Source organism: Neomonachus schauinslandi, chromosome 4, assembly GCF_002201575.2.
Source record: "Neomonachus schauinslandi chromosome 4, ASM220157v2, whole genome shotgun sequence".
NCBI lineage: Eukaryota > Metazoa > Chordata > Mammalia > Carnivora > Phocidae > Neomonachus > Neomonachus schauinslandi.
Genome location: NC_058406.1, coordinates 58,928,035 through 58,939,872, shown reverse-complemented (window position 1 = coordinate 58,939,872; position 11,838 = coordinate 58,928,035). Strand labels below are relative to the sequence as shown.

General features: G+C 36.5%; 1 pseudogene; it reads right to left on the bottom strand.

Annotated features, from left to right (window-relative positions):
- Nucleotides 1–274: 274 nt before the first annotated feature.
- LOC110570168 overlaps nt 275–11,838 on the bottom strand; it is an 87,352-nt pseudogene continuing 75,788 nt past the window's right edge.

The window sequence follows — 11,838 nt, the reverse complement described above, 5'->3', positions numbered from 1 at the left end:
AGAGAAGTATCGTAATGGCTTCCTAACTGATTGACCTGCCTCTGGTCTGCACCTACTCTAATCCGTCTTTTTTTTCTTTTTTTTAATGGATCAGATATTTTTTTAAAGGGTCTTTCAGCTTTATGGATTGGTTCTATCAATTTCATATGTGTCTAGGACTTGCTAAGACAGAGAAATTCAACTCAACAGCAGGCTACTGTAACACAGTGGAGTGGAGAAGAGAAGAGGGGGAACCCAGAGTCCAAGCATTTTCAAAACCTTCTTTCTCCATAACTCACCTGTTGCAGACATCATTTCCAACCATGGCATATATGACGATGTCTGGATGGTCCAACAGTTGGTTCCTAGACATAGTTTCTAGAAATCTCTCCAGGTTTTGGGAAGATGCACCATTTCTTGAAATATTCTGGTAGTCTCTGTAATTGCAGTGTAATCAAAGATAAATAGAGTTTTCTTTAATTCCACTAATGGAGTCCAGAACCCCAGTAGCACCAAAGAGTTGGGACCAGTCAAGCTTATTGGTAAAAGGTATTGGTAAATTAATGAAGGATTGCAAAGACATCTGTGAAACTGTGATCCATTCAAGAGAGATGTGAAAATGAGCCCCAGCTGAGTCTCCCAGCAAAATGATTCCCCTGGGCTGTGAACCTTCACAGAACTTCTTATCCTACGGAATTCCATCTTTTGGATCAACACCCCTAATGCCATTACAGTTTGAATCCTCGTGTATATCTCAGTTGTCTGGCCTTCTGCCGGGGTATGCAATCTTGTTGTCATTGCAGTCTCTCCCTCACCAACGGTAGCCCCTCAAGGTTGGGAAAATGCTATATTTGTCTCATCTTTGAATGACACAGAATTTTCTAGGGTTGATTTAATCCTCTGACAGATCTTGGCCTAAAATGGGAGGGAACAAACATCAGAACTACTTCTGAAATATTTCAGAGTTGGGGATTTCTTCACAATCTGTCTTGCCTTCTCTAATGTAAATTTCCATGGCTCCTTGGGAAGTGGGTAGAGATGACATAATGCTTCGCCAGTGTCCTGCTTACAAAACTCCAGTGTATGACACACCACATCAGCATTCATATCTGCGCCAAGCAGTTTTATGAGGTCCGGTCCAAACATTCTTATCACTAAATAGCAGGTGGTCTTCAAGAACAGCTTTTCTTCCAAAAGTTGGTCATTTTTGTACTTGTAGACTTGCAGTTTTATTCTCTCAGACCTCCAATTGATTTCTTGGGTGTTCAGAATGATTTGGTAACTATCTAGCTGTGTTTGAGGGACAAGACGAGCTCAGGGTCCTCCTACTCCTCCGCCATCTTAACTCCTCCCCTCTAATTCATTTTATACTTTGTTACTAGATTAACATTTCATGTCTTCCTTTATTAAGCACCTCCAGTGGTTCTTCCATGCCTATGAAGGCATGCTAAAATGTTTTAGTCTAATGTACATAAAGGCTGCATTTTGTATTCTATAGAACTTTTACTTTATTATTTTGTTTAATCTTCACAATTCTGTAGATATTATTAACTTACTTTTAAGAAAATAACTAAAGAGTTTGTGATTTTTCCCCAAAGAATTTAAGTGAATTCCTTATATCTTACACTAAGAATAGGAGTTGGAATTTGAACCCAAGTGTGTTGCTATCTTCTAGGTACACTCCATTTATCCATTTTTAGTGTTTTTCTGTCCTACTATGTCCCCAACAAGGCCAAACCAGACTCCTTTGCTTATACTTGGTGCTGGAAGGCACCAGCAAGAGATAGAGGTTTCCATAGTTTTGTAAGCACAGGGTACCACTGGAAACAATACATCACTTCAGTATTAATGTCCTCACATATGATTTAACATTTACTATGTATATAGACATCAGTTTGTTACTTCATAATGTGCAGGGTATATAAAAACAGTCCTTTGTGTGACACACACACACAGACACCCCAAAAATGTATAAAATGAGACTCTATCTCAATACTAGTTTATCTCTGTCTCAGAATAAAACCTATTTATGAGTTTCAAGACCATATCAACTTGCCAAGGAGATGGGCAAGAACGTAACTGTTTTACTGCTGTTATCTGACCAACCATCTCCAGCCTGTCAGAGAATTTGGAAAAGCCAAGAGGTAAGTTGGGAATCAAAGTATTTCTTTGACAAGAGCTATTCTGTGAGTCCCATCTCCCAAGGGGTATTGGGGTAGAATGGTTGTCTTCTGACCTTAATCTTAGTGAAAGGAGCTTCAGAGAAATAACTCAGCAAGCTTGATTGTAGTCCCAGCAGTCTAGTGACACACTGGATGAGGGTCAGACTCACAAGTGAGAATTTTAAAGGGCAAAAGGCTGTAGCTAAAGCTGCCTGCTGGGCAGCTAAATGAAAAGCAGGGCGTAATTGAAAATAACTGCACTCCTACTGATGGCAGATCAAAGGGGCATATTTCCTGTTCTCTACATAAGAGAAATTTGGCCAGAGTTGGTTTAGATACTGCAAAGAGGGACAAATGGAGGGGCAAGTGGACCTCAGCAGAAAGAGGCTGGGATAGTATTGCCAAATGCTTTAGAAATGAGGGAGGAATCTTGAATGGTCAGCTCAAGGAGATACGTAAACACATGTCAAGGGAAGTAGAGATGAGAGAGAGTCTTAAGGAGAGAATTTCCTGAGTAACCCTTAAAAGTATCTCTAAGAGAGCTGTAAATATTTGCCACATCCTGAAGAAACTGATGCCAAATGGGCCCCATAGGTAATATATGGGAAACCTACCTTTTTTTTTTTTTCTTTCTTCTACTATAGGCAATCAACCCAAAAGGGGGGAGAGAAGCTTTAATTTTAAATAAAGTTTAGAGGCTTTATTATTTTTGTTGTTATAATGGAGTAGACAGAATTACTACTAACCTTATATTCTTTGTTTGATAAAAATGGTTTGGAAGACTTTTATTTTCTGAGTGACCAAACAAAATCAGAGATCAAGTTCTAGTGGTCAGTTTGAAGACATTTATGCTCTTATGCTCTTATGCACATTCAACATCAATAGATTCTTGAGAAAAATGGTCCTTTGTATAAAGATAACTGTCTTAAATATATTTAACCTTTAAAGAAGAAAACCAAACTAGCCTGAAAGATTATGATTTCTGACATATAATTGCATGTAAAATGGAATGAGATACATTTCAAAGTTTTTTTTTAAACGTTTCGAGAATGAGAAAATCCTATTAAATTAATAGCATTCAATTAAATCTACTTACCAGATAAATGCATATTAGTGATTTTACCATTAACACCTGAATTATAGAAAAAAGATATACCTGAATATTGAAGATAAATCTGGTATCAGAATGTTGAAACAAACTCCCTGTTGTTTCACATAGAACAAAAAATTCATAGTATATACAACCAGATAGATTAGAGATTTAATCATATAATGCCTTCAAACAAAGGTTGAAAACCTCTAATCTTAAATATCAAAACTTTAAAGATCAAGACACAAGCAAAATGAATGAACTGATGAATGAATTAATCAGTTAATCAATTAATTCAGACCCTGGGTAGGCAGGGAGAGAAAGGACCAAGAGAATATATTGTCCCCAAAGAAAATAATGTCACTTATTATTTATACATAAAGAAAGGCTTCTTTAAATAGGACTAGATAAAGTAAGTTGAATCCAAGTAAAAATGAAGACAGAACAATCATTAAGTAATATGGTAGATAAGGGTATAGAAAAAAAAATTATTTAAGAAATACTGGTTGGGCTAACATGGTTTAAAGTTGCACTCAGAGGGATACCTGATACTTTCATGCATTTTTAATATAATTTTCTTCAACTGGAATTTTGTATATCATTGGAAACAATTAAATACATTGTACTCTACATACATAATCAAGAAGTGTTCTCACCACCAGCAAGGATACTGTGAAACCACCATTCTGGTTTTCCTGCCCTCAGAATCCTATCTATGGATAACAGGCCCCTAGATAGGTTTTGCTAATTAATCTTAAATATGTTACTGTCCTTGAATTTATCAGGGCCTGATTACTATTTTAATTTGCCTATTTTGGATATGCAATCTGTAGATATTCTTTCCATTCTTTTTTTTTTTTTAAAGATTTTATTTATTTATTTGACAGAGACACAGTGAGAGAGGGAACACAAGCAGGGACAGAGGGAAAGGGAGAAGCAGGCCCCCTGCCGAGCAGGGAGCCCGATGCGGGGCTCGATCCCAGGACCCTGGGATCATGACCTGAGCCGAAGGCAGACGCTTAACGACTGAGCCACCCAGGAGCCCCCAAACATTCTTTTAAATACAGCCATGATGGTAGCAACAATACACAGGAAATCTGTGTAAGAGCTCATTATGAAACAAATTGAGACATTTTCAAAAATACAGTAAGAGATGAGATATGAGAATCCATATGATCGTAACTTGTTTCTGTCACTAACAATGTATTTGTCACATGACTGCAGTATCTGTTTTGAAGTGGGATGTTAAAAGAGATATGGCATACAGTGAGAAGCAATTGTCCTTATGGTAAACTCTTCCCATCACTTTCTAATGACAAGGAAAATATCATTAAGGGTGAACTGTCTGGTTCACTTTCGAAAAGACTTCAATACAGAGGAAAGTGAGTTAAGAAAGATCATTCCATCTACCTCTTGCTAGAACTCCTATTAATAGTCTCTTAGGGTAATTCACACCTTCGTTTCTTTCTTTCTTTCTTTTTTTTTTTTTTAAAGATTTATTTATTTATTTGAGAGAGTGAGAATGAGAGAGAGTACATGAGAGGGGGGAGGGTCAGAGGGAGAAGCAGGCTCCCCGCCGAGCAGGGAGCCCGATGCGGGACTCGATCCCGGGACTCCAGGATCATGACCTGAGCCGAAGGCAGTTGCTTAACCAACTGAGCCACCCAGGTGCCCCTTCACACCTTCGTTTCTTGAAATCATTTTTTCGTATTGCAACCAGAGTGTTCTTATGAAAACACAATATGATACCCATTTGCTGAAATTCCTTCTGTGGCTTTTCATTACTACTAGAAAACTATTTTTTTTTTTAATTTTAGAAAATAAAAGATTAAATCCCATAATAAGGAGACCTGCCCAGTCTATCTCTTGTCAGTCTCCAACCTCACATCACACTGTGTCCTGTGCTCATTCAGTCGTGAGGACTTCTTTCAGTACCGCCTCATTTTGATTACTCCTGCCATTGTTTTGCAGATTCAATTCTTTCTCTCTTGAACTCTTTTACTTCCTGTATTGCCTAATTTATGACTATTCCTCCTTAATATTTGTCTTTGCCACAAGAATGTTTTCTTGGATAAGCTCCTCAGTTAAAAGCTGCCTGTCACACAATTCTCAGCAATATGCATTTCTTTTTTAGAGCCCTATCACAGCTTCAATTTTAACCACTCAGAGGTTTTTACTTAATGTTTATTTCCTGCCCTTTGCAAGAGGGTAAGCTCCATGAGGACAGAGGGGGAGGAAATCTGTACTTGCTCAGTGTTGTAGTTCTAGTGCTCAACTAGCTAAAATTAAGAATTCAGAGAAGAGTGATAGTTACTTTAAAATTCAAAAATCTTAGGAGACACTTATGGTGAGGACAAATCAAAAGGTATCAGTACAATGTGTGCTTCCTACCCCTAGCTGAGCCTACAAACCTATTTGGGAAGCAAGAATTATGCACATGAAAGATTAGTTAAGTATAAAAGAGTACATTGCACAGATTAATAGCATAGTAGTGATAACATACAGTTTTAAAAAGATTGCTATTTATTTTAATGTTAAATGAATTTTATTTTATTATTATTATTTTTTATTTATTTGACAGAGAGAGAGAGAGACAGCTAGAGAGGGAACACGAGCAGGGGCAGAGGGAGAGGGAGAAGCAGGCTTCCTGCTGAGCAGGGAGCCCGATGCGGGGCTCGATCCCAGGACCCTGGGATCATGACCCGACCTGAAGGCAGATGCTTAACAACTGAGCCACCCAGGCGCCCCTTAAATGAATTTTAATATAAATTTTTTATAGTTATAAATATTTTAAATTTATAAAATATAGTTTATAAATTATATTTATATATCAGATCTACATATTTTGAATTTTGTTTAAATAACTTGCATTAAATATATTTAATATTAATATTAATGTGTTAATATATATATTTGTATATACTTACTATTGAGTATTTTGGAGTGAACTCAAATACTCAAAAAACTAAGGTTTAGAGAGACTAACTTCTCCAAAATCCAAAAATATTGTGACAGTAAAACAAGTATATGGACAGCAAAACAAAGAGAGGTGCTCTATGGCACCAAAACTAGAATTTATAATTTCCCTGAAAATTAAAAATATAGGAGAATAAAAGCATAGTTGGCTTGTTTATGAAAGTATTTACTACACCTGGCACAGCAGATTTTTTTTACTTTTTCAATAACCTAATTGTGCTTCTTTTGAGGATTTTGAGGATTTTAAGTGAAAGAACTACAAGATTTGTATTTTAAATACTATAGGAAAGGTGTGGAAGACAGTTTGAAAGAAGACAAGATCTGAGGATAGGAAAGTCACAGGTTTTTGTTTTTTGTTTCGTTTAAATTACTAGACTTTAATTTTAGAGCAGTTTTAGGCTCAAGGTTTTCTGGTACTGACTGTATCAGTAATATCAGTAATCAGTGATATTGTATAAAAGGTTCCTCACAATCTGCCATCAGCAACCTCCCAGTTTCATATCCTGCTCCTGTCTATGTACCTATAACTACAGCTCCAATACTCCTACAAAAGCCAACATGCTTGGAAAACTATACAGAATTTTATCACTCTGGTTTTTGGCTTATGCCACTCTAGATCCCAAAATGTCTTTCCCCCACCTTCCTGGCTGCCAAGGCCTCACTTGAATATTTTCTACTCTGTTAACTTTCCCCAAATTCTCCACCCCAGGTAGACTTAATTTATCTTCTGTAAATCCAAGAGTGGCAGATGGTATAATCTTCATCCTGTATCCCCCATGCACAGAAGAGCAAAACACTAATAAGTATTCGTTAAGTAAATAAATAAATGAATACTTATAGCCTAAATGAAGTCACAAAATGATTTCAGAATCCAAAGGAATAATATTCCTAATTCCTTCTGAGAATTTAATTAAGCTGCCATTAGAACACAATTCCTTTTAGATATATCAACACTTGTTTCTTTTAACTTAGTGTCTATGGCATGTTCTCCCAACTCTTTACCTTCTTGCTTTTGATTCCTATGCAATATCCTTCTTTGTATCCCACACTCTTTCCACAGATGCACCTCAAAATATACTCATGTTCTTCTTTACCTATCTATATTTTCCTCTAAGAGAATTATATAATCTGTTTATCTATGAACCCATATCATGATAGTTCACCAATTTCATTTTATCTCTAGGTTCATATTTAAATTTTTACTTGACAAACACATATTAGTTCAGTGTCTAAAACTCACTATTGCACAGCTGACCTCATCATCACTATTGTTTTTGTAATACACATCACTTTTTCTAGCAATAAAGGCTATCAATGACAGACATCTTTCTTTTTTAGCTCTCCATCATTCCATACCAGTAATTCTCATTTTCCCTGATGGCACGCCTATATTTTTATTTTCTGCCCATCCTTTCAAATTTCTATTTTCTAGTGCCTAAATCAAGTAGTTATCTAGTTTGTACCCTTAAAGTCCAACTTGCTTTCTCTTGTTTGCCAAACCTTTTTAAAAACCACACTTATTTCTATGATTTTACATATATATATATATAAAAGTATATATATATAAATTTTCAGCAAATCTCCCCTACTTCTAAATTTGCAATTGCTTGAAAATTGAGTCTAAACTCCACGTACTTCCATTTTTATCTTATCAACCAGGTCTCATCACAGTAGACACCATACAGGAAGTGCTTAATATATGTTTGATGAAATGAGTTAGTATTCATGAATTAGTTCACCTGTATTTCTATCCCCAAACCATCCATGTATTAAATCATTAAATATCACTAGTCCTAGTGCTTGCTATACCATATATTCATAATTCATAGGGGCTTTACAAAAATGAAAGGTCAGCAACTATTTTGCTCCTCAACAAATGGTATTGGAGTTATTAAATCAGCTATTTTTGCTCTGACGATTCTCATGATTTTGGCCTATAAAAGGAGTGCTAAGACAAATGCCATTCAGAAAGTCAAAGGGTAGGTTTTTATGAATTTGTATTTCCTTCCCCAGGGAGATGCTGTAGAACTTTTATTAGCTCTATTCTCACAAGCCTAAAGGAGTTGGTACAATTTAAATTCTTTATTCCCTCTATGGAATAATATCATCATAGAGTTACAGCCACTGTAAGTGATAGTCTATGTAATATACTTTATTTAGAAATTATTCTTAAAAGTAATAGAAACCATCTGGCTATCCACTCCCTCACTTACTTACCATATAGCCAGATTTATGAGTTTGTGGGCTCAGGACTGCCTACATCTTATGAGTATTGAAGTAAGAGGATACATGAAGAAATACACTTTACTGACATACTATTTTGATCAGACACTGCTTCTTTAATCTTCACAGCCTTCTTCAAAGATAAATAGTAGATATATTCCAAGATATATTCCCTGAGATAATGCAACTATACTCAATTGGCTTCCTACCTCAGCTCAGCCCATGTTTTCAAAAAGGAGTGGGCTAATGTTCTTGTCTTTTGTTGGAAAGGGAAAGATTGATTTAGAATTGATGGTTTCATCATCACTTGGAGCTTTCTCAGTGTATCATCAATTACATGCATGGACCTTTCACTATCTTTGTTTTATGCCTTATACTATTGTGAAGATTGAATGAAAAAATATCATTTGTCATTAATCTGGCATTAATAAAAGCCTGCGATTTACTTGGTAGAAATTTTGGACCTCAGTCATTACATTGTGGCAGGGTTTTATTGAATTATCCTTTTGGGGTCTCCCCCAAAATTTAGTTCAGATGTTGAGACTGATGATGTTACACACATATGCACACCAAGGGGATGTGAAAATGTTTATTACTTCCAAGATGGAACTTTTTTGGGGATAGCAGTAGAGCCCAAGCAGGTCTGAAAATGGCCTGAGAAGCAAGGAAGGAGAACGAATTTGGGGGTTTTATGGTACTTAGATTTAGGGCTGGGGTTATGGATCCTGCATGGCTTGAATTTCCTGCCCAGACCGAAGACTTTTTTTTTTTTCCAGCTTGCTCATATGTGAGGCAAAGGTAAAGCAGAAGAGATGGCACTTTAAATCTGTCAGCAGTTAAACAGCAAAATTGCATTTTAGTCCCGTTTTATACATTAGAAAATTTTCCATAGCTCAGAGAGGTAACTAGTTGAAGATCACAAAACTTTCTTGTCAGAACCAGAACTCATCTCAGAGGACAATTTTAAAATACTTGTTTTTTTTCCACCATACCTGTACTGCCTTCCTCAGAAGGAATTGACTTGATTAAAAATTAATCTGAGTTGCTTCTATATTTCCATTTGAAAATGTTTCCGAAGACTTGCTCTGTTGGAATGGATCTAAGAAGGAATTGCAATTGAAATATCTGCACTCCCTGATACAGACACAATGTGTCAGATCAGGACCTATTTTTGGAAATCATTGTCATCTAACTAGTAGAATATTTTAAGATATGATTATAAAACTCTAGTACTCTGGCTCCTTCACCTGCCCAAATAAATCAAACAATTCCTACCAACTGTGCTGCAGTTATAACAAGGAGATACGTCTTTGTTAGGTCAACTTCACTTGTTCAGAAGCAGTGGGGGTTCAGCTTAGAGTCAGGGTTCCAATGCCTGCTATAAGTTTACTTGTCTAGCTTTTGGCTTCTATTGCTTAGGTCCTTGTTCTGGTGCCTGCCTGTATAAAAGACTCATCTCCTACCTCCTTGAAAGCCTGGCATTACTGCTTGTCCTTCACCTATTATGTGCTCTAAGGTAGATGCTGGAGCATTGGATACTCCCAGGTCTCTGTTTTATCAAACATACCCTATCACAGTTTATATCATGGTATATCTCGCCTTCATCTTACACCCTACAAGGATCATCAGAGGAGAGGCACCATCATTGAGATCCTATAGCTTAAAATAGCATTAATTGGAACAAAAAGACAAAACTCAACTCTGTATGCTAGGTTCTCTCCTCCCCACCTCTGGCCTGCCTGCTCCTCAAGAGGCTTTCTTACCTGGACAAAAAAAAAAGTGCAGAACTCATTTCTTTTTATTTTAAGTTGTTGTTGTTGTTTTTTTTTTAACCAGTACTCATTTTTTAGTAACTACTGTCTTTCATGTCTATCATGTCTGTATTTACATGTGGTCCTTGTCATAGAGTCTTTGAGGTACTGCTTCTTGGGGTTTTCAGAGATCTGAAAGGTTAAGCCCTTTCGAACAGTTTTAAGAATTTGAGAAATGGCCAGGAAGAAGTTTTTCACAATTTACTAATGTTTTGTAACCTGCGTTGGTTCTTTCTGATTCATTGTTGACCTACTCAGGAGGGTCTAATAAAAGGTAGATTCTATTCTTATTGTCTCCATTTAATTATAGGAAGTAAATTTAGTATCCTCGGTTCTAGAAATCTTCTCATTTGAAAGAAATACTAAATCCATCAACAGTGTGTATCAATGATGGACTCATGTAATTCTCCAATTCACTCTCTTCCCCAGGCCTTTCCCAATGGTAAAATGGAATTTGCTATCTTTGTGGGGTCTAGAAACTGAAATAGAATTTGTACCTTCTAATTTAGACCAACACAATATAAGAAAAACAACCAAATGAATTATCATTTTTTAAAGATTTTTTATTTATTTATTTGAGAGAGAGAGCACGAGGGGCAGAGGGAGAAGTAGACTCCCCACTGAGCAGGGATCCCAATGCGGGGTTCAATCCAAGGACCCCGGAGATCATGACCTGAACCAAAGGCAGAGGCTTAACTGACTGAGCTACACAGGCACCCCCCAAATGAATTATCTTTATGCACTAAACAGCTGGAGTTCTTGGAATGTTAATCTATACTCCTCTTAGGAGTTAAGTACCAATAGTTCACCTTTTTTTTTTTTTTAATATTTTATTTACTTATTTGACAGAGAGAGAGATAGCGAGAGCAGTAACACAAGCAGGGGGAATGGGAGAGGGAGAAGCAGGCTTCTTGCCGAGCAGGGAGCCCGATGTGGGACTCGATCCCAGGACCCTGGGATCATGACCTGAGCCGAAGGCAGACGCTTAACGACTGAGCCACCCAGGCGCCCGATAGTTCACCTTTTTAATCATATGTAATATGATCACCTTTTCATTGCACGTGCTCTCAATTTTCCTTTTTCTGGTTGAATATTGGTATTTCTAAGGAAGACATTTTCACTCAAAGGAGTTTTTTTCAATTTATCTTATTCTCCCTTCATGACCAGGCTCTAACACCTCTTTCTACTGCATCTTCTTTCTTTTCCTTCTCAATGATTTTTTGTTCTTAGTTTACTAAAGTGTTTGTACAAGTCTTCTCTATTCTAAACATCTTGCTGTTCCTCTGATCCCCCTTAACCTAATGTCCCAGCACCTTTCTCTTGTCTTCATTTAAACTTGTGTTGTGAGAAATCCTTTATGAAAAAAGATGGGATATAAAAATCTTTCTTTATGATATTAATTACATCTTGTAATCTTTTTGAATCTTAATTTCCTCTTCCAGGAAAAATGTTTTTTTTTAGTTGAAAGATTTTTAATAAAATATTAATTCAAAACAAAAACAAGAAAGATAAACATGATTTTTTAAAAAATATAAGGGTAATTATGTTTTGCCTCCTATGCGTTACTTCTTTTTCTTCTTGGCAGCATCAAAGAGGG